Raw genomic sequence first — 24,082 nt, 5'->3', positions numbered from 1 at the left:
GACACACAATGCAGCGACCGGGTCATCATGTTGCAGTTTAGCCTAGTCACTTCATGTAATCGATTCTGCCAGTGCTCTAACTCTTCATCGGAGTCCGAAGTGCAGGAACTCGATCCCATTTAATTCATCCATCCATGGTGGGATTCACCTAATCTTGTTCTTGTACTGTTATCTTATAAATATAGTCCAGATCATCATCACTCTCATAATTGTGCACTGGTTCAGTATAGCGTGATCCCTCTGCAAGATCTAGGGGTATTATCAGGTGTAGCGATTTCTTCTCAAATATCATCTTTCATTTCTTTAAGTTGATTACCCTGTTCATTTCGCATCTGACCCCAAGCCCAAAAACACCTGGTCCATTTCACATTCTCCTATCTGTGTGGTCAGTCTCATCTCCCATCCCATCCTTTTTTTATGCTTGCCAATCTTTCGTGCTACACGCGGCTCACCTGAAGCGTTCCCTATGCATCTATTTATAAGCTCTTGTAACCCCTTCACAGTCGTACTATTGTGTAGTAACTTCATACAAGTCTCCAAGAAGGTTGTGAGCATAGAAGGGTCCATTTCATGATCAAGGTTATCCTTTCTTCCCGAGGTGGAGGCCTTAGCAAAGCTCTTCATAGCTTCCATGAAGGTTTCATGTGCTCGCTCCAAATCGAACTCAACCTCCTTCACCAGAGCTTTGCGAACCCATGTACTATCTTCTTGCTATTTCCCTTTGTCATCTCCTATTGTGATTCCACTGGGAGCACTATATTCATGTTCAGATCCTCTTCATGCAACTCAGACTTCATCATCTGTAGGTTTTGAGTTGACAGAGGTGGTAGCACCCCTTTGTCATGTATCCCTGCTATCAGCGTATGGCAGTCTTCTGTTTCATGATCAAATAAAGTGTAGTACTTGCATGACGGATGTGCTGGGTTAGTACAATCATGGGCATAGTGTCCTGGCCCTTCGCAATTCTAGCAGATCAATTGTCCCCGACCTCTTCCAGGTCCTCCTCCACCTCAGCCTCGTCCGTGCCCTTGAAATCCTCTCCGCGCCATCCCTCCACTCTGGTTAGGGGGTACATTTCTGCCTAAACCCTATAGGTGATATTTCTATCCATCATCAATTCATAACTCCTACAGTTACACTCATCATGCCCTACCAACCTACAAAAATTGCAAAAGAATTATTGCGGTGTCTGTATAAACTTCTGCAGCAAATGTTAGTTATTCGTGGCATGTTTTCCTGCTACCTGACATATAGTGCACCATAATGCAGGCCCCACACTTGGTCTTGATTGAGCTTCTGGCCTCAAAGGCATCGGTCCTCCTCCTGCAATATAGTTTGCAAAGGCTAAGCAATGGTCCTTGTCATGCCCCTGACTCTTGCATTTCAAGCACCATACCTCTTCGCACACCTCTGGTCGAACTGTTCTGTCCTGCTTCAGACTTTGCATCTCAAGGCACAGATTCTTCACCTGTGCATGGATCTACTGAACCCCCAGATTTGGATCATGCATTGGTGTTTCATGCAGTCTTAATGCAATCTCCAAGGGCTTTGCCTAATTTGTTATCTTTTGTTGTGATAGCGCAACCCTTAAGTGTGGCAATAGCGAGGCCACAAATCACTCACAATGTTGTCCATCAATTAAGTTCATGTTATCTTCATGGATTTTACATTTCAACCTATGATCTAATTCCCAAGGTGTCTGGCCTAGTTGCATTGTGATTTCCTTGAATCCCACAATCGATTGTGCATCGGATTTAGGCCTACTGAATTTCCTATTCAATGTTGTTTGGATGTCTTCCACTCCAACATTCAGGTTATTATTAGAGTACTTGATATACCAGGTTAGTGCACGATCTTGCAGACCACTAACCAATGTCGCCTTCTTTATGTGATCATCTGTAATGCACTGAGCTCCTGATATGGCTTTCATGATGAACCAGAATTGGTCCAGGTCCTCATTCCCCAAGCCTTTGAACAAAGGAAGTTTCACTCAATTTTCCATATTGAACTACGGTGGAGGTGGAGGTGGTATGGGTGAAGTTGCAGGTGATGCTGGTGAAGTTGGAGCTGGTGTGGGTGGAGGTGGTATTCGCGGGAATCCTTGTCTTATTAACTGAATAGCACTTCATGGAGAAACCTGCGCTATTGCTTCTTCATCACCTCTTGGAGGTGAAATTAATGGACTATATTTCAAACCCTTTTTTCCTTCGTTCCTGTAAATTTTTTCGCTTCATGTAGCTCTGAACATCAAGGTAGCTGCACAACCCATTTTTTGCACAATAGCATTTTAATCCAGGTATTCAAATATTTCACGTACTTACCTTGTGTTCCTTTGAGAAAGCACTGCTTTTCCTCGATGTAGCTAACTGAGGTGTCAACCGTGAATTTAATCGCAAATCCTCCTATGACGTGATCGAGCCAATGATTGATAGTGTGGATGATCTTTTCCTCATATGCTTCCAATTTATGTACTAGCTCCGAGGTCCCAACAATAGGACTGTCAAGTTTCCACCTTCCTTGGGTATCTGCTAGCTTCACGATCCACTCGTATAGCTCAATCGGAATGGAGCAGAAAAATATTTTGTGGATCTCTATATATAGTATCTATCCAACCACTATTCCTTTGTCAGTCATCGGTTTTTGTTCTCCTGCGCCGCAAATTCATGGACCTTCCTATTCAACTAGTCTCCGATCTCTTTGTTAGTTGGATTCTAGTGATACGACATCACACATCTCTTATGCACATTCTGGTCCTTGCAACAGAACCATTTGTTGGCTTGTTGGGGCCTGATCTAGGTTCAACGTTGATTACCCAAACAAATCCCTACACTACTGGCCCTTTTGGCATCAGCCCGCAGAGCGTTGACCGAAGTCTCACTCGAAGGAGTATGGGGGGATGCTGGAACCAAGTTTCCACACCCTGAGATGGTTGTGATCTTGGTTAATTCCCTCTAACCCTTCCTTCACATGGGTCACTTAGCTCTAGAGCTTGCGAGACTAGCACGTAATTGCGCCCTTTAATACCTCCGCGAAAGGGTACGATTGACCTTCGCACAACCCTAACCTGTGGCTCAGGTACTTCCACGTTGCTATGGCAGCGTACCATGTAGATTCTCAAATTAGTCTAAGTGACTTACTTATCTTATTAAACAATTATATTTAGCACCGCGTAAACAAATGTTCTTACTTGTGTTCGCTTAACCAATGTAATTACATACATTGGCACATCATATAAGAATTATAAATGAAGTTCATACATAACATATCAAGATGCATCAATACAACAAAGACACATAAATTGTAGAATATTTCTCTTTATTGATATCTTCCAAGGGATTATAGACTCTATCCACCCTGCGCACACAGCTGGAGGGGTTCGTGCACTCAGTTGCAGACTTCTACCCTAGGCCTCTACGCACTCAGATGCAAAGCCTCTACCTACTATATGAACCAACACTTAGACTTCTTACTTCATAGCTACGACTATTTTACATGATTGATGACTCTAAAACTACTTAGAGCTTAGATCTTTTTATAGAATCCTATGGTCTGCGGACCATGGGTAGATCTCTTATAGCCAAATTTAATTTACAAAAATAAGGGTGGACAATCCTTTATGATTTATTATAAATTTGCGCTACGCAACCACAAAATGCAGAGTCTTTACAAGCTTATTAAAAAATTTAACCAAAACATGGGCTTTTAGCCCCAAAACTATCTTTGGGGGATCCCACTCCCAACAACTATTTAAGGTGAGACTGCAACCTCCACCACGTATGTTGTTTCCAAAAGGGCCAATAGTTAGGGTTTTGTTAGTTGGCATGAATAACTCTAAACCTGGGTCAAGCCCCCTTATGTCAAGAAATGGTTCTGTTGCAAGGACCAAGATCAATATAAGGAATGTGTGATGTTGAATAAGTTGTTTCCTACTAAGAAAGAAATCAAGAAGTATCTCGATCAAGAGGAACACACATTCGTAGCTCAAGAGAATAGAAACCCATCATTGTACAAAGAATAATAGTTGAATAGATATCTATACTCAGACGAAACCAAAAACTTTTTCTATTTATTTCCTTGTGAATTGCACGAGTGGCTTTCTAGATTGGAAAATAGTCAGGGTACGTGGAGACTTAACAACCCTATTGTGTGGACTCCAAAGCTGGTGATGCACTTGGAAGCTTCAGAAAATAACATCGCGTGGGTTATTGATCACTAGATTGATCATATCATATGAGGATTTTTCACTGAGCTTGCGATTGATACAACCATCAGTTATATTGAAGCAGAGCACAAGATCTTAAAGGGATTGAGAGTTAAGTATTTAAAATCTCTGAAAACTTGGATTAAAATGTTCTTATGTGAAAAACGGGTTATGTCATTACCTTGATGTTTGGGACTACGTGAAGAGGAAAATCCTTTAGACGGAACGGAGAATCAGACTCTAAATATAGTTCGCTATTGGGATCCCTTTCAAGAGACGATGAAGGAACTATTCTGAATACACCGTGAAGTGCACTGTAGTTTGTAGGTCAAGGTATCCCTCAGATACCTCATCCATCCACTCCATCTCCACCTCCACCTCCATTGCATACACCTACACCTTCACCTCCACCTCCACCTCCTCCTCCACCATTCACATGGCAAATGCAATGAAGATGCCGATCTTTAAAGGGTTAGGGAGCGAAGACTCTTAGAAATTCTGGTTTGTTGCAAATGTTGTGTGGACATCGTAGCAAATCAATGATGATAATCTAAAGAAAGAATAGCTAGTCACAGTGCTGCAAGATAGGGTGTTGACTTGGTATATCAAGTACTGTCAAGAAAAACCTAGCGCGACGTTGGCAGAGACTCAGTAAGCGTTGATCAATGTGTTTAAGAAGCCTAAATCTCAGACGCAGTCTATTACAGAGTTTAAGGAAATACAACAAATGATAAATCAATCCTTGTGGGATTTCTATTAGAGGTTAAAATGCCAAATCCAGCAAGCTAATATGAACATCATGAATGAACAACACAAATATTGGTACATAGCTTTGTTGATTCCTCACCTAAGATTACCATTATCATAGTAGAAGATAGCAACGTAATAAAATGCTATGGAGATCACGATGAGGCTGGAAGCCTCACTAGTACAGGATACAAACATTGGATTATAACAGATTCACTTGCAGATGTCATCTAGGTGGATGTTGGTGGCCACCCACCTATCCCACTTGGACCCCCACAACTGCCTCTTTCAGTTTTTCATTTTTCTTAATTGTAGCACAATTTACTATTTTTAGAATTTTTTCGAATCCTAAACTTTTGGAGCCATTTTGAGGCCCTAAACGATGCTTTTTGGGAAATTTGGGAGCAACATGGGTCCATGGAATGATGTTTCTCTTCCCAAAGTTGTAGTGCTCAAATAGATATTTCTAATGAGCTATTGTACACGTCAAACAAAGATCGTATGCCAACATTACGACCCCATGAAGTTGATGTACCAATTTACCTTAGCAGTCTTCTCTTTCTTTGTCTTTCTTTGCATGTCCCCAACAAAGTCGGGATATAAGGAGTCAGGGCTTGAACTAGTCGAACCTTTGCAAGACTAGCCTCGCAAATCCCGACAGCCTCCCATGGCTAATGAAAATAAAGACAAGGGGGCAGGAGATCCTATCAAAATCTTGCTCAAAGAGGCCCTTGAGTGACAAGGGAATGCGACGATGGAAAACTTTGCCCAGATCCTTCAGTAGCTCCACAGGTGTGACACATCTACCTCCAGAAGCTACTCTGGAAGTGCCACACCCTTTAAGGTACAAGTTAATTTTGAAATCCCCATATTTGAGGGTCAGATAGATGTAGATGCCATAGATAAATGGTTAAATCTATTAGAAGGGTATTTTTCTGTTCATTATTTTTCCGGTCGAGAAAATATTATTTTCACTCTTCTCAAAGAAGCCCCACACATCAAGGACTGGTGGGAAAGCTACTATGAGAAGAAAGATGAAAGTATGAATTCACTGTTTTTAGTTGCTCCCACTTGGAATTCATTCCAGGAGCAGTATTACTTCGTCAAGAGCTATGAGGACAAATACATCAAGTGGACCACACTGCGACAGGGAAGGGACCAAGATGTGCTGGAGTTCACAAAAAAATTTCATACCCTTCGCAGAGAATTGGTTATCAATGATTTTCAGTTACATTTGGTACTCAAATATGTGGCTGCCTACACAGATACATCCAAGAAGAGATGGAGTTCCTAAACATCTCCTCGCTTGGGACGGCATACTGATACAATGTCAAGATGAGGCAAAAGTTTAAACAGAAGAAGCGAGACTTTGGATTTGCGAATCTGAAGCAAGCGAAAGGCTTCCCCAAATTCTAGAACCAAGGACAAAGCCAAGACGGGGAAACCCAAGACAACCCGTCGAAGCTGCAAGAAAAGAACAACACCACGAAGTCAAAGGACACAAAAAAGTGGTACGAGTTCCATAAGAGCCGCACTCACAACACAAGTGAGTGTCAGACCAAGTAGTCGAGTTGAAGGCTTCAGAATCAGATGCATGTTCCGACCCTGAGTCAGAACTCAACAAGGGGAATGGTAAAGGGAAGTAGATCATTGATGAAATGCCCACCGCCACTGTTGCCACCGCCAAGATCCAAAAGAATGAGCCTCGAGATCCAGAGGAGGGGGAGCAACTTTTCCACTCACAAATGTGGGTGAAAGGTTCGTCGTTGCAATTAATTGTTGATAGTGGAAGCCAAAAGAACCTCATTTCAGCATAGGTCGTGAAGTGGTTCGGCCTACTGATTACACCACACCCATAGTTGTATAGTATCGAGTGGCTTCACAGAGGATGAGATCTTTGAGTTTGCTAGTAGTGCCGCCTTCCCTATAACATCAAACCCTTCACAGATGAGGTATTGTGTGATTTTGCACCTCTAGATGTTTGTGATGTATTATTAGGCCAACCATACCTGTGGAGGCAACATGTTGTGTATGAGTCAAGGCCTCATGTTGTTATTATTTCTTTGGGTAATTCATTATACAAGATACTGGAGGTAGCCACACCTACTACCACCTTTTTGATCTATGCTAAGAAAGGCAACAAGCACATCTCCCAGACTAGGAAATTTATTTTCTATCTGGTCTACTCCCAAAGTAAGGGGAAGATCGTCGCCACATCCATGATCCCAACGAAGGGTTCCTCCATGCAGCAGCAACAACAAATGGGTATGGTCATGAAAGAACATACGAACATCTTCTCCTCACCCATAGGGGTACCATTGCACTATCAGTTCAAGCATTCATTCGATCTAACTCCCAGAGCACCTCTACCCAATGGGTTGATATGTCATCGCTCCATTATGAAAATTGAGAAGTACAAGAAGTGAAATGGTCCTTACACCAGTACCAAGGCTATGGGGAATAATTCTTTGGAGCACAACATTCCCTCATTCCTTTGCTTGCACCGAGTGTTCAATTTGGAATGCCCTCGACCATGCTTCCCACCATTACTGGACATATTAGAGATTACAAAACAACTCACCAGGGACCATGTTCAGCAGATGGAGGAACTCGACGCAATGTGGACCATTGCTTCCTAAGGGGGGAGGAATGATCCAGGTGGATGTTGGTGGCCACCCACCTATCCCACTTGGACCCCCACAATTGTCTCTTTCAATTTTTCAGTTTTGTTAATTGTAGCACAGTTTACTATTTTTAGCAGTTTTTCAGGTCTTGAACTTCCGGAGCCATTTTGAGGCCCTAAACAATGTTTTTTGGGCAATATCGGAGCAACATGGGTCCATGGGCTAATGATTCTCTTCCCAAAGTTGTATTGCTCGGATAGATCTTTCTAACAAGATATTTTACGTGTCAAACAGAGTTTGTATGCCAAGTTATGACCTCGGGAAGTTGATGTACCAATTTACCCAAAACAATGCCCACAGTTTGGCGTTTCATCTCTTAGGGTTAGTTTTTTGGATGTTTAGGGTTTTGCATTTTTTCTCAACAAATAAATAGGCCTTTGAGCCTCATTGTAACACAGTTCAAAGGCATGTAGCCACCACATCTCTCCTTAGAGATAAGATACCATCGCCCTAGCTGGTTTATTTCCATTTCTGTTTGTAAGCATATTTCAGTATTTTACATTAATGAAATGAAGTATTATTTATGTTGCATCTCTATATGTATGGTTATATATGTAATTTGTTGCATTCTTGTTTAAATCCAGATCAAGTTGGCAAGTCTACACTTGGAGCTACAAAGCCTAATGAAGGGAATGGAAGCCCAGCCTGAAGTTCGCCCATAAGTTTGGTGCTTGAAATGCAAGGGCCACAATCATGATAAGGCCCATTGTCTGGATTATCAAAATTATATTATGGGGGCGGCTGTCCCCCTGAAGCCAGAAAATATTGTTGGGTCGAGTGCAGGAGCAACACCGTGGTGTGCTCTTTGTTAGGTTACAGGACAACATGCGATAGATAATTTTCACCTAGTACAAAAGTTTGTACAAATCCCTTAGCAGTTGTTTTGCAATTTCTGCAAATTTGTAGGTCATGATGAGTGCCATTGTTGAAGTTATGAACTAATGATAGATAGAAACCCTGCTTATTGAATGCAGGAAGCATCTCAGCCTTAGGATAAAAGCACGGATGCAACGCATGAAGGATTCCAAGGCTGTGTAACTAGATGAATAGGAGGAGTGGATCGCAGAGGTCACGAACAAGTTATTTGTTATACATGTGGCGAAGCTGGATATTTTGTGTGCAAGTGTCAAAACCCAACACATCCATCTTACCAATATTGAAGATAGTTCTATCATGTGATAGAATATTGCTTGATACTTATAGCAAATATGCATGAAAAGAAGACGCGGACCCAACAGCCTACGCATAATATCCATTTGATGAGGGTAGAGCGTCGCGAGGAGGATCATATCGTCAATATCGTAATGCACAGTGGTATGGCCACAAGAGAATATAAGGGGAAGAAGTCAAATACTAAAGGATGGGTGTGCAATGCCACTGAAAAGGAAGTTGGGTTGGTCTCAACCGGGCTAAAGAAACTTTTTTGGAGTTCAAAAATAATTTCCCTGAAGCTTCTATGCACGGGAGTCAAGAGAAATCAACTAGGAACAATGAAGTGAAAGATGTGGATCCTTCGCTGTTAGCTATTGTCCTGAAAACTTGTTTGAAGCTGCTGAGAGATCAGAAGGTAGTATAAGGGCTACAGGAACTGATAGACAATTGTACGAGTAAGCTTAAGATTCCTTCAGAATAGCGTGCTGTGAGGAAACTGGGTAAGCATAAGAAGTAGACAGGGCATGAGATGAGGCTGATCATGCAAATAGGAGAGTATGAAATGGACCAAGTAATCTTAGATCTGGGCTCTGATGCAAATTTACTACCTAAAAAGACTTGAGAAAGGATGGGGAGACCTACACTACAATGGTCTCCTATTCAGTTGTGCATGTCTAATCAGCAGAATATTATTCTGATGGGGTGCCTACATGGTGTAGCGGTAGACATTGAGGGCATGAGCGCACTCACTGACTTTGAAATCATTGAAATGGTTGATGATAGTAACCCTTACCTCACGCTACAGGGAACTGACTCGGCTTTTGACATGGATGTGGTGATCAACTTGAAGAAGCGGAAGATGACCTTTGAGAAGAAGCACCTCAGGGTAATTGTACCACTCCACCCTGCTAAGGGAGCACGCTATATTGGACCTGTTCGCAACTTTATAGAGGATGATGATGATCTAGACCAGATATACATGATCATGGTGCAAGACGAAGATTGGATCAATCCTACGGCTGATGGAAGAATTACATGTGATATGGATAGTTCTGGTACCTCAGACTCAGATGAAGAACTCGGGAACTAGAAGAATCATTTGCATGAAGTATGTACATTTTTTTGCAATATGATGATGAAATTGTTGAGATGCATAGCTTCAAAGGTAAGGAACCTTCTCCATTATGATGGGTTACGTGATGTTTCCATATTTTTGGAACAATTTGAGAAGGATGTGCGAAAAGAACATAGGTCCCAAGCCCTTGATCTAACACTACACAGCACGCATCCCCATTGGTGGGGTACACATAAGGATGGCTTCGCTGACTAAAAGGAATACAAGCAGAAGATGAAGCTTAGGTTTGTGTATGCTAACACATAGATCATTGAGAAGTACAGTGGGAAGGATGATTCAAATGAACACTTGGCGTGGTGGATTAAAGTTTGGGGTGAAGAACCTCAACCAGAGTCGGTACATGTTTTCTTTCATACCTTAGGCACTATCCCTATGAATTGGCAGCTAGATACAAAGTTGTGCCACAGAACGGATGAATGGGATATTCTGTAGGAGGTCTTCTTATTAACTTTCAGATTTGAGGATGGATTTGAATGCATTTATGAAGCACTACAAGAGATTAATGCCACTATCTTTAAAATTACTAAGGAACTAGTGGAATGGGTATAGCCAGACTGGAGTACACAGTTGCACCACGTGCTAGAATTCTACAATCTGACTGTTGAAGAAGAAGAAGATGATACAAGAAGAATCAACATTCCAGAAACTACGCGGCAGCGTGAGGTTGAAGGACCTAAAGTAGAGAACCCAGATATATGAGAGCCGCTCAAAACATGACAAGTAAATATTGGATTTGATTCGAAGCCTAAGTTTGCGAGGATAGGGGACTATTGGGACGAAGATATAGTAGATAAGGTGACCGAACTACTACACGAATGCCAGGATCTATTCTGTTGTGGCCACAACTACCACCCTATCAAAACCTGCCTTGGTAGCAATTTTGAATGGGTCCCCTAAAGTTGATCTTCCACCTCTTTGAATGATCTGTTTTATTTCGGAGACTTTAACTCGTTGCCGAGCTAAATCTCCAATTCCTAATGATCAAGCCCCCCTCTTTAAACATCTACCACATGATCCATTTATGACGCTTTCTAGTCTTTCATTCATATCCTCCATCAACACCTTTTCAACCCTCCAAAAACCTTTTATCATACCTTATTCCATTATAACGACTTACAAAGGAAACGCCTCACAAAATGCATAAATCGCCCCTTTTTGGCCTATCGTAATCATCACTGCACATTACTATAGCCCGAACCTGACGATATTATTAACCATATTTCACACATATGTCAGGTTCGAGACCATATCATATATTGCAATTGGTGGGAGTCAAAACCAAGCCATAAGACCGATGTGATTTAGCCGACCCAATAGGGCTATCAGCTACAATATATATATTATCGGGTCCCCCCCCCCAATTGCTTATTGTTATCGGTGGAACCTAGGGGTTATATATATGGTGCACCTTTATCACCTGAACCTACTGATGATTATAGAGCCTGGCATATAATATTTCAAGTCTAACCTACCGGTTGGAATCTGGTTTTCCTGTGTATTTCTTTATTGGCGAAAGATATTGAGGGCGGGGTTTTTTCAAAGGGAGTCTAACATTGCAGACCCATCGGCGATATTAACACACACACACACACACACACACACACACACACACACACACACACACACACAGATATATCTATATATATATATATATATATATAGATATATATATATATATATCTATATATATATATATATATATATATATATATATATATATGTCAGGTCCAAAGCCCCATTGCACTTCACAATCGATGGGTTCTCGGGGTTATATATAAGGCGCACTATGATATTCCAGACCCATCGATAATTATCAACTCGAATGCATAAATTTTGAAGTCCGGCTGTACAACCCGGCCGCAGGTTTTCCCATGTATTCCTTTGTATTTTTGTTAAAACATTCCAGACCTAATTTTCAAAGGATAGTGTTATACTGTGGACCCGCTGATGATTATAGGCTCTGGTATATAATTTTTGAAGTCTGGTTGTACGGCCCGGCTACGGGTTTTCACGTATATTCCTATGTATTCGATAAATCGTTGTGGTCATGATTTTTAATGGGAAAACCCATATGGCGGACCCGATAGGATATAGGTTCTCATCCATGATATTTCAAGTCCGGCTGTACGGCCCGACCATGGGGTTTTCGATGTTTTCCTGTGTTAAGTCCCTCCACCGTTGATCTACCCTTTGTGGATCCAATGGTCCACGCAGATTTCGGGTGAACGAGTTGCTCGAGGAATACCTGTCCAAAAAGTGGTATCCTCTTTCCTCATAGCTGCCACGTGTCGCTTGAAGAGTGGAATTGGGGGTCGTCCTCGCAATACCGGTTACCACTTAGACCCCTTCTGAAATACCATCCGGTTATGTGTTATGCCATTATTTTCAATATAAATCGGATTCGCACTTGCGGGACTTAATCAATGCATAAATTTAAAATCAGGGGTCGATTATTTCACATTTGATGTAATAAACATTCAATGAAGGCAAGACTTATGTTTTTAAAGCATTTCTATCATATTTTCATAAGCATGACTGGTGTCTATTATCTCTACAGGCAAGGAGTAAAGGATGCATAAGTAGATCCAGAGAACTCATATATGCAGATGTGTTATGTTGAGAGAACTCACCTTTGGTATTCTCAGTTGGTTTCTAGGTGTTGCCCGTGTATTCTGAAAGTGAAACTAATCCAGATCTCAGCATGAAGATGTGACACACAATCATCCTCTTCTAATCAACATCTACTCATTTCCCAAGGAAACAAAGTTCTCCAGTGATAGAAAATGCCCTCTACGTGTCAACAGTGACACCGATTGTTCTACATCTATGTATTCTGATTTGTATATTGAAGGAAACGGGGGGAAGGCGAAAGGGTTAAGGGAAGACTAAGAGTCATCTTTGGTTGCATAAATATTCCCTCCATATAGGAGAGGAGGGCCTTTTGTTTGCAGAAAAATGACTTTGATTTATTGTGAATAAAGAGGACTATTTGGTTCAAGAAGGAGCCTGTTGTTTCAAATTTGTTTCCCTTTTTCTCTCATATGTTTAGGATCAGTGCGCTATTTCTGGCACGAAGATAAATGTGATTTTCTTTGTGCATATTGTTAACCACCAGTTCATGGTTGTTCTTGGTTATTTGAATGTAATTCAATAGCATTGATAATTCATGAAAGGTTGCTGATTCCAGACTTTGTTAAACATCAGTTGCAAGTGTTATTTGTATTGAAAGGAATGTATATTCTTGTATAAGTAATTGCATTGTGATTAGGATTTAATACAACCTTGTTCTTATGTGGACCAGTAATTGATTCATTTGGACATGGGATTTATATATGATGTTTAACCTCTTTTCATTTTGCTCCTACAGGATAGATTAGGATACTTAAGACTAGATTAGAGTAGCTTAAGTAGTTTAGACAAGATTTGATACATATAGGTTAGCTATTTTATTTTGTTGATTTACTTGAAGTCTTCTTCCCAGAAGCAATATTTCAACGCATTTAACAGTTTAGGGGGGTGCCTTGAAACCCATTGGAACTAGCCATTCTAAACGAAAGCAGGCCTAATTGGGGTCTGTGATTGGGTTAGTTCCCCTTGTTGGTATAACGAAAATTTGCTATGTCAACAAATTGGTGCTAGAGGGAGGTCTGAATCGCCGTCCACAAATTTTTATGATTTCATTTATAAATGTCTGCATGGACTTGAAAAGATTAATGCATGGATCGTGAAGGTCGAAAAGACCCTTCCTCTCATTCAGAAAAGCCTCATTTCGAAGAAGAGACACTGTGGGAGTATCCTGTCACTCAGGAACAACCAGTCAGAATGCTTACTCTGGCTTATGCTCGTTCCCTCTCTCATCTCCCCATCTTTCACTCTTTACCTCCGACAACTAAAGTAAAGCCAAGGATCTGTTCCGTAAATGAAGGGACATCTATAGCCCCGTCTCTTGAAGATATTGTGCTTGAATCCTTGCAAAGTATTGACACTCCCTGGGAAGAAATTCCTAAAGATCCACTCCCTCAAGGTAATCCCTGGCCCGATTTGGGAAGTCTTAATAAATAAAGCCTTGAAGAAACCTTCAAACAGAACATCCCTATCCTCGATATCATTAATATCCCTCAATCGGGTGGAAACCAACTCCCACCTCCTCTGGGAGCTCTTCCTCCCTGGCTCACTCATGATGCCATAGTGGTACCTCGGCAGCAACATCCCTTACCCAAGAATGTAGAAAGAGTACTACCTAAATTCGACCCTGGGAAGGGAGACACTGCTGATAACCATATTCACTCTTTCTTCATGGTTGTGCGCATGTTGGCGGTAGCTAATGAAGATATAGTATGTCACATATTCCCCTTTACCTTGATTGGTACAGCTTCCACATGGTACGTTGGCTTGAGAACTGGATCGATCACCTCATGGGCTGCCTTTCAATAGGCCTTTTTAGACAAGTATGGTGATGACAAAACCCTGCGGCCTTAATTTTAGGACTATCCTATTTGCAAATGGAAACCAAAGAAAAAGTTAAGGATTTTAACATCTGGTTCAACACCTTGTTCAACAGAATCCTAACCACCGCCAGACCTACTGAGGAGGTGCTCATGGAATTCTACATCACTGCTCTCCCTGTCCCTACAACGATGTGGGTCAAAAGGAGAAACACACAAACCTTACAAGGTTTTATTGATGAAGCAGTAAAAGTCAAGAATGAAATTCTCAGTCTCACATCATGCCATCATACAATCGGAGAAAAGAAAGACTCTCAAGCATCCAAGAAGAATAATGGGAGTGATAAAAAAGGGGCTAAAACCAAAGAAAAGGATACCACATATGTAGAAGGTTTGCATTGGATCACTAAGAATTCGAAAAATACAGCAATTGATATGAAAAGGAATTCTGGAGAGAGTACAAGCGGGAGTGGAGGAGAGTATAACAACAGAAAACCTTTCAAACCTTTCTATCATAAGAAGAGAGAAGGTGGTCATGGTCCACTTTCACTGCCCGCTCCACCCAATGAAGGGAATTTAAATACAGAAGAGCTGGCTCTTATCAGATTGCTCCTTAACCAAGAAGAACCTATAATGGAGCTAGAGACAAAACAAGAAGATGGGGAAGAATACCAAGTAGAAGAGCCCTTGGAAGAAGAATCTAAAATCAACGTACTGTGGGATTTCTATATAAATGAGAATGATGATGACCAAGGAGACATTATGGGAGAGATACACACTAATGAAATCCACACATGAAGCAAGGGGCCACTTGCAGGTGTGATGAAGCCTGTAGATCAGAGCAAGAAAGATGTCCGCCCAGTGAAGGAACCCACTCCCAAAGTCCCTGTTGAGAAGAGTAGACCTAGTGATTAGTCCGAGAATACCCCAGTTGCAAACCATCCAAAGAAAGAAAATGCATCTCCCACTACAACGAAGGCAACTCAAAATAGTAAACTCCCACCTAAGAATGGCAAAATAGGTATGTTTACTTTGCCCTATCCTGTTTATAACATTGATTACAATATTGTGGATGATCTTAAGAAATATAGGGCTAATATCACATGCTTTGATTTGCTGAAATTAACGCAGCAAAGAGATTTTATCTTGAAAGGTATGAATGAGAGGAACTACAAAACTCCCACCGTCCCAAGTAGCGAAACCCAAAAATCAGTCTCCATACCTTTTATTACTCCCAACTCAGCCCAAAATCTAGTAGCCATGGAAGCCACCCTATCAAAAATGAATCAAAAACCCCAAGATGTCAGTGCAACAATGATAGGAAGGAAATCAAAATCCATGACTCCCCCTTTCCTTATCACATTTGAAATCTTCAACATGAACATACACAATTGTTTGGTAGACTTAGGTGCCTCATCCACTATGATGCCTTATGTTGTTGCTAAAAGACTTCATGCGGTACCTGAGAAAACTGGAACTCGAATCATGCAATTAGACAGGACAGATGTGAAAGTAATTGGGGAATTGAAAGATGTATTGATCCGGATGACTGCTAAAACACAATACACACAAGTCATTGATATAGTGGTAGTTGATATACCTAAGGCTTATGGAATGCTTCTTAGTAGGGATTGGTCAGCAAAACTGAATGGATATTTCTCAACTGATTGGTCTCATCTCTTGCTGCCTTAGAAGGGGAAGGGTGATATGCTGAGAGTTGATCGTGAAAGATACATGAATTATGTAGTAATGGAGCTAAACGGTCCCAATGAACCTGTAATGTTCATGAACTATATCCTTGGGAATTATAGTTTCAATGTTTGTGCCATAGAAACCTGTTTTGGAGAATTCCATGCAGAAATAACCGAAGAAACTGCAATAAACACATAGTTGGAAGCTCTCCCTTGTAATCCAAATGATGAACCACCTTGTAATATAGTAGATGATAGAACTAGTTTCGTAGGAAGCAATTCAATTGATGTAACACTAGACTCTATATTTTGGACACTCTATTTTGATGACTCTAACTGCCTTGAAGGTGTGGGTGCTGGGAGCATTCTCGTTGATCTAGAAGAGAACCAACATCTGATGGCCATCCAGTTGGAATTTACGTGCACCAACAACATGGAAGAGTATGAAGGCTTGCTACAGGGCTTGAAAAGAGCCATTGATATGAAGGTAAAAAATCTTAAATTTTTTGGTGACTCACAAATAATTGTTGACCAGGTAATGAAGAGGATACAATGCAATTCACCACACTTGGTAAGGTACCAACATGAGGTATGTAACTTAATTGGTAGTTTTGATTATTTTAATATCACACACATACCTTGAGGACAAAACCAAGATGCTAATTTGATGGATGGTATGGCTGCAAAACTTTTGCCTGATTTTAGATTAAAGAAGAATAAATGTTATGTTGAATTTATTTTAAGACCATCCATGCCTGATAACATCTCAAAATTGTAGGTGTTTGAAGATGACAAGCAAATCTTGGAGTTCTTGCACTGCGAGAAGACGTTCAAGAATGCAGTCATCGATGAAGAAGAACATGACAGGCTTATGAATGAGAGGGAAGGTGAGGAAAAGGATCAGCTCAATACAATTCCCAAGTCAGTTGTCAAGATGGAGGACTTGTATGACCTGTATGATAAATTCAAAAAGCCAACGAATTGCAAAACACATATCTCCTCCATGAAGTATGAATCGTTCAACCTTGGAACCAAAGAAGACCCAAAAATTGTTAATTTGGGCTTGGGGTGCTCTCCACAAGAAAAGGCTGCATTTGTCAAGCTATTTAAAGAATACAAGGACTTCTTTGCATGGACATATGGAGACCTAAAAACCTTTGATACCAGCTTTATGCAGCATGTAATTCCCTTAGAAAAGGAGGCTAAGCCCTACCAACAAAAACTTCGCGAGATGCAGCCAAGCATGGAACCATTGGTGAAGAAAGAATTGAACAAAATGTTGGACGCTAAAATAATTTTCCTAGTCAGACACACCCACTGGGTAGCCAATCGCGTGCCAGTGAGAAAGAAAAATGGAGACATCAGGTTGTGTATCGATTTCAAAAACCCGAACAAAGCATCGCAAAAGGATAATTATCCTGTCTCGTCTATGGAACACATCCTTCAGTGTGTTTTTGGGTTAGAAATGTTGTCCCTATTAGATGGGTTTTTAGGATATAATCAAGTGTTGGTATCTAGTGGGGATCAACTGAAGACAAGCTTCAACACTAAATGGGGCACCTACGCATATCGTAAAATGCCTTTTGGACTTATTAATGAGGGCACCACATTCCAGAGAGATATGGACATAGCTTTTCGAGGGTTCATTAACAGATCAGTATTGGTTTACATGGATGACATCACTGCGTATTCATATCACAAAAGGGATCATATTTATCACCTGAGACAGATTTTCAAAAGATGCCGAGGTATGGAATATCGTTGAATCCCAAGAAGAGCGTATTTGTAGTCACAAAAGGGAAAATACTGGGTCATATCCTCTCTAAAGAAGGGATTGTTATTGATCCTGAAAGAATAGAGACGATCATGAGAATACAACCCCCTACAAACTAGAAGGCCACGAAATCTTTCTTTGAGAAGATCAATTCTGTTAGAAAATTTGTCTCAGGTTTCGCAGAAATAGTGCGCCCCATGCAGCTGATGATGAAGAAAGACGTTGTGTATAAATGGAGAGATGAAACTAAGAAATTGTTTCGGCGAATCAAGGAAGCCATCGTAGAAGTTCTTGCATTGGTCAGCCCCAATTTTGGCAAGGAATTCTTCTTGTACATGCTTCTGATCTTTCATATGCCACAATTCTTACTCAAAAAAATGATGATGGCAATGAAGTCCCTATTTCTTACATGAGTTATAATCTCCAAGGAGCAGAACTGAACTACCCAGACATGGAGAAACAAGGCTTTGTGGTTTTTAAGGCCATAAAACATTTCTGCCCTTATTTATTAAAGGCCAGGACTAAAGTAATCATTCCCCATCCTACTGTGAGAGCCCTCTTCATGCAGAAAGAAATGGGTGAATGGAGAGCGAATTGGATCACCGCACTTCAAGAATTCAACGTCAAGATTAAGCCAGCAAAGATAGTCTGAGGGCAGGGGTTGTGCAGGCTAGCACTAGAAGCCTTGGTGGATAGAGAAGCGGAATCTGAAGAATGAGAAGCATAGAGCATGAAAAATGAAAAAGTAGATTGTAGGGAGGAGCCCCTCTGGATTAATGAAGTGCTGATATATGAACATAAAGCGTTAGAAGTGCTTTTGGATCCTGAGTCGTGGTATTACGACATATGCTTCTATCTCACACAGGGATCATGTCTTGAACACATGTATGCATCATAGAGGAGAGTGCTCAGATTGAAATCTAATCAGTATCACAGAAAAAATTATGATGGAATCTAGCTAAGGTGTTCGCAAAAGGATGATGCCGATCATGTATTGAAAGAAATGTATGACGGCCCAATAGGTGGTCACTACGGAGGAGAGATCACTGCTCACAAAATATTAAGAGCTGGATATTATTGGCCCACAATGTTCAGAGACTCGCATGCCTATGCTCGCAAATGCAAAGTGTGTCAAACCACCGCAGGATGAGAAAGAAAGCCAATTGTTCCCCTCAAGCCCGTTATGATTTATCACCCATTCTAGCAGTGGGGCCTAGATATCATAGGTGAGATCACTCCAAACTCCTCACAACAGCATAAGTATATACTCACAGCAACTGACTACTTCACTAGATGGAACGAAGCCATCCTGCTTCGGAAGGTAAACGAAAACGAGGTAATATCATTTATTGAGAAATTCATTATCAACAGGTATGGCATCCCTGATGCTCACATATTTGATAGTGCTTCTTACTTTTCATCATTAAAATTGACTGAATTTTCTATTGATAAATCAATTCACATAAGGTATGCCTCAAACTATTACCCCTAGGGAAATGGAGTTGCAAAGTCCACAAATAAGAACCTCATACACATAATACGTAAATCTATCGCTGACAACCAGAGGAACTGCCACAACACTCTAACTAATGCCTTTTGGGCCTATAGGGTCACCCCTAAAGTGGCCTTAGGAAACTCCCCATACTTCCTCTTCTATGGAGAGGAAGCCATCTACCTCCAAATGTTACCCTTCCCTCTTTACAGCTCTTCTAAGCTTCAACAGGAACCCCTTCAGCCTTGCTTCAAGAAAGGATCAACCAAATGACGAGGTTGGAGGAATTGAGAGACAAAGCCAAAATTAAATTCAAAAATCACCAAATGATTATGAAGATGGGGTCTGATCGCCATCTAGAAGGAGATAAAAATTACCAAGTAGGAGAGCTAGTCCTAAAATGGGACAAGTTAAATGAGCCAAAAGGTAAACAAATGAAATTCCAACACTTATGGCTGGGCCCATTCCAAGTTGTGGAAAAAATTGGTCAACGAACTTATAGGTTGAAAAATTTATAGGGAGAAACTGAAAAACTCCTTGTTAATGGCCAACATCTGAAGAGATACTTCCAGTAGCCACCACATGGTGGTTACCTCCTGAATAGGTTAGAATTCATTTTATTTTTGCTATTAGTTTAGTTACATTTCAGTCTTTTCCTTTCTTGTTTTCTGCAATTTTATTTTCCTTCTGTTTTGAATTATAGTCCTTTTTCAACCAACCGATTTCAGTCCTCCTGTCTTGTTTTTACCTTTCTCAGATTTTCCCTCATTCACCACCTTCAGCCTTTCCATTCCTCCTTAACTTTCTAATGAGTCTACTGATCCTAAATCCATCATTACCTTGCAAATCAAACAAATTTTCAATCAGCCCATGAGAACTTGAAAATCAGCTGTGGAATTCAAACCAAAACCACTCATTGGCATCTGTTGGGAACTGGGTAAGATCTATTGATAACTTGGATATCTGGAGCATGTAGGGGCATCTTTATAAAACAAAAATGTGTAACTACAGCTGGAATGGCATGGAGGGACTCTACATTTTGAATAAATCCCACTCAGACCTAGCATATACTTGGTTGTAAGGTTTTCATTCATTCTCCATTGGTTCCATCCACCACACTAAATTTTCCAATACTTGTTATCTACAATTAAATCTCCTTTCATGGGCTAAACTCATTGTCATATACCATGTGGCAAATCCAATTGTGCTCTATTCCTTGTGCCTAAAACTGGAAGGACTTATTTAAAAGAAAATGAAATGTCAAGTCCTTGTGCCAATCTAGATTGATAGGTTGTTTTGGAAGCCCATTAGAGTAAGGACTGTTGTTGGGCTCAGAGTCCCAGTTGATACAGCAAGCCCAACCTTGATTAAGTGGTTTAAAAATAGTGCATGATCCATGATTGTGCCCCATTCAATCATATGAAAACATAGCACTGAAATTCTCATATAAAGTGCAGATAAACATATCTACATCAAGTTTGATGAGCAATAAAGAGCTGAGGTACACACCTGAACAGGTATTGACAGACCAGTGATGGCCCCGAAAGGATTTTTGAAAGTAGAAAATAGGTAAAGGAAGGTCAATAAACCCCATAATATGACCATTGGAGAATGCCTGTCAAAACCTTATCAGTAAGAAGAAGCTATTTGTCTTTATCCTGCATAAAATAATTAATGTTGAAGTGGAACCCATGCCTATTCATCTGTATAGTTTTCATTTCAATTTTATCTTAACACCCTAATGTTTTATTGATCTGAGGTTTATTTGGAAACAGAGATAACTGGTTCACCCAGTGGTTTGCCATTTGTTGTGGCCACAACTACCACCCTATCAAAACCTTCCTTGGTAGCAATTTTGAATGGGTCCCCTAAAGTTGATCTTCCACCTCTCCGAATGATCTGTTTTATTTCAGAGACTTTAACTCGTTCCTGAGCCAAATCTCCAATTCCTAATGATCAAGCCCCCCTCTTTAAACATCTACCGCATGATCCATTTATGACCCTTTCTAGTCCTTCATTCATATCCTCCATCGGCACCTTTTCAACCCTCCAAAAACCTTTTATTGCACCTTATTCCATTATAACCCTTTACAAAGGAAACGCTTCACAAAATGCATAAATCACCCCTTTTTGGCCTATCGCAATCATCACTGCGCATTACTATAGCCCAGACCCGATGGCATTATTAACCATATTTCATACATATGTCGGGTCCGGGACCATATCGCATATCGCAATTGGCACGAGTCAAAGCCAAGCCATAAGGCCGATGCGATTTAGCAGACCCGACAGGGCTATTAGCTACAATATATATATTATCGGGTCCACCTCCCCCCAATTGCTTATCGCTATCGGTGGAACCCAGGGGTTATATATATGGCGCACCATTATCAGCTAGTCTCATCGATAATTATAGAGCCTAGCGTATAATATTTCAAGTCTGCCCAGTTTTCCCGTGTATTTATTTGTTTTTGTAAGATACTGAGGGCGAGGTTTTTTCAAAGGGAGTCTAACATTATGGACCCGCCGTAGGTATTAACACACACATATATATGCGTCAGGTCTGAAGCCCCGATCACACTTCACAATTGGTGGGTTCTCGGGGTTATATATAAGGTGCGGTGTGATATTCTGTACCCGTCGATAATTATCAACTGGGATGCATAAATTTTGAAGTCCGGCTATACAGCCCAGCTGTAAGATTTCCCATGTATTCCTTTGTATTTTTGTTAAAACACTCTGGACCCAATTTTCAAAGGATAGTGTTAAACCACGGAATTGTCGATGATTATAGGCTCTGGTATATAATTTTTGAAGTCCGACTATATGGCGTAGCTACGGGTTTTCACGTATATTCCTGTGTATTCGATAAATTGTTGTGGTCGCGATTTTTAGTGGGAAAACCCATATGGCGGATCCAATAGGAAATAGATTCTCATCCATGATATTTCAAGTCTGGATATACAGCCCGGCCATGGGGTTTTTGGTGTTTTCATGTGTTAAGTTCCTCCACTGTTGATCTACCCTTTGTGGATCGAACGGTCCACACAGATTTTGGGTGAACAAGTTGCTCGAGGAATACCCGTCCAAAAAGTGGTATCCTCTTTCCTCATAGCTGCCACATGTCGCTTGAAGAGTGGAATCAAGGGTCGTCCTTGCAATACCGGTTACCATTTAGACCCCTTTAGAAATACCATCCGGTAATGTGTTATGCCATGATTTTCAATATAAATCAGATTCGCACTCACAGGACTTAATCAATGCATAAATTTAAAATTAGGGGTTGATTATTTCACAGTTGATGTAATAAATGTTCAATTAAGGAAAAACTTATGTTTCTAAATCATTTATGTCATATTTTTAGAAGCATGACTGGTGTCTATTATCTCTGTAGGCAAGGAGTAAAGGATGCATGAGTGGATCCAGAGAACTCATATATGTGAATGTGTTCTGTTGAAAGAACCAGCCTTCGGCATTCTCAGTCTGTTTCCAAGTGTTTCTTGTGTATTCCAAAAGAGAAACTACCCCAGATCTCATCATGAAGAGATGACACACAATCATGCTCTTCTAATCAACATCTACTCCTTTCCCAAGGAAATGAAGCGCTCTAGTGATAGAAAATGCCCTCTACGTGTTAGGAGTGACACTGATTGTTCTACATATGTGTATTATGATCTATATATCAAAGGAAATAGGGGGAAGGCAAAAGGGTTAAGGGAAGACCGAGAGTCATCTCCAGCTACATAAATATTCCCTTTGGATAAGAGAGGAGGGCTTTTTGTTTGGAGAATAACAACTTTGATTTATTATGAATAAAGAGGACTGTTTGGTTCAAGAAGGAGCTTGTTGTTTCAAATTTGTTTCCCTTTTTCTCTCATATGTTTAGGATCAGTGTGTTATTGCTGGCATGAAGATAAATGTGATTTGCTTTGTGCATATTGTTAACCACCAGTTCATGGTTGTTCTTGGTTATTTGAATGTAATTCAATAGGATTGATAATTCATGAAATGTTGTTGATTCCAGACTTTGTTAAACATCGGTTGCAAGTGTTATTTGTATGGAAAGGAATGTATATTCCTGTATAAGTAATTGCATTCTGATTAGGATTTAATATAGCCTTATTCTTATGTGGACCAGTAATTGAGATTTGGACTTGGGATTTATGTATGATGTTTAACCTCCTTTCATTTTGCTCCTACAGGATAGATTAAGATAGTTAAGACTATATTAGAGTAGCTTAAGTAGTTTAGACAGGATTTGATACATATAGGTTAGCTTTTTTATTTTGTTGATTTAATTTAAGTCTTCTTCCCAGAAGCAATCTTTCAATGCATTTAACAGTTTACGGGGTCCCTTGAAACCCGTCGGAACTAGACATTCCAAATGAAAGCAGGCTTAATTAGGTCTGTGATTGGGATAGTTCCCCTTATTGGTATAGCGAAAATTCGCCATGTCAACATATTCCCAACGAAGTTCTCAGATATGAAGGGTATTGAAGGAGATTTGGGCATAATGAAAATTACTTTGAAACCTTACGCGAAGCCTATAAAGAAGATACATTATTAGCTCGATGCAAAGTATAATGAAAAGGTGCACAAAGAACTGGACAAAATATTGGAGGCCGTAATTATTGAGCTAGTCGAAGAATCTGATTGGGTGAGCTGAATGGTTATCTAGGAAAAGAAACAACAAGGTGAAATTAGGATATGTGTAGATATTAGAAAACATAATCATGCATGTGTTCATGATCTATTTCCAAC

Source organism: Pinus tabuliformis, chromosome 4_2 (assembly GCF_031772625.1).
Source record: "Pinus tabuliformis cultivar Carrire ecotype Pingquan chromosome 4_2, CPIR1, whole genome shotgun sequence".
Taxonomy (NCBI): Eukaryota; Viridiplantae; Streptophyta; class Pinopsida; order Pinales; family Pinaceae; genus Pinus; species Pinus tabuliformis.
Note: the sequence above shows the minus strand (reverse complement) of the source record.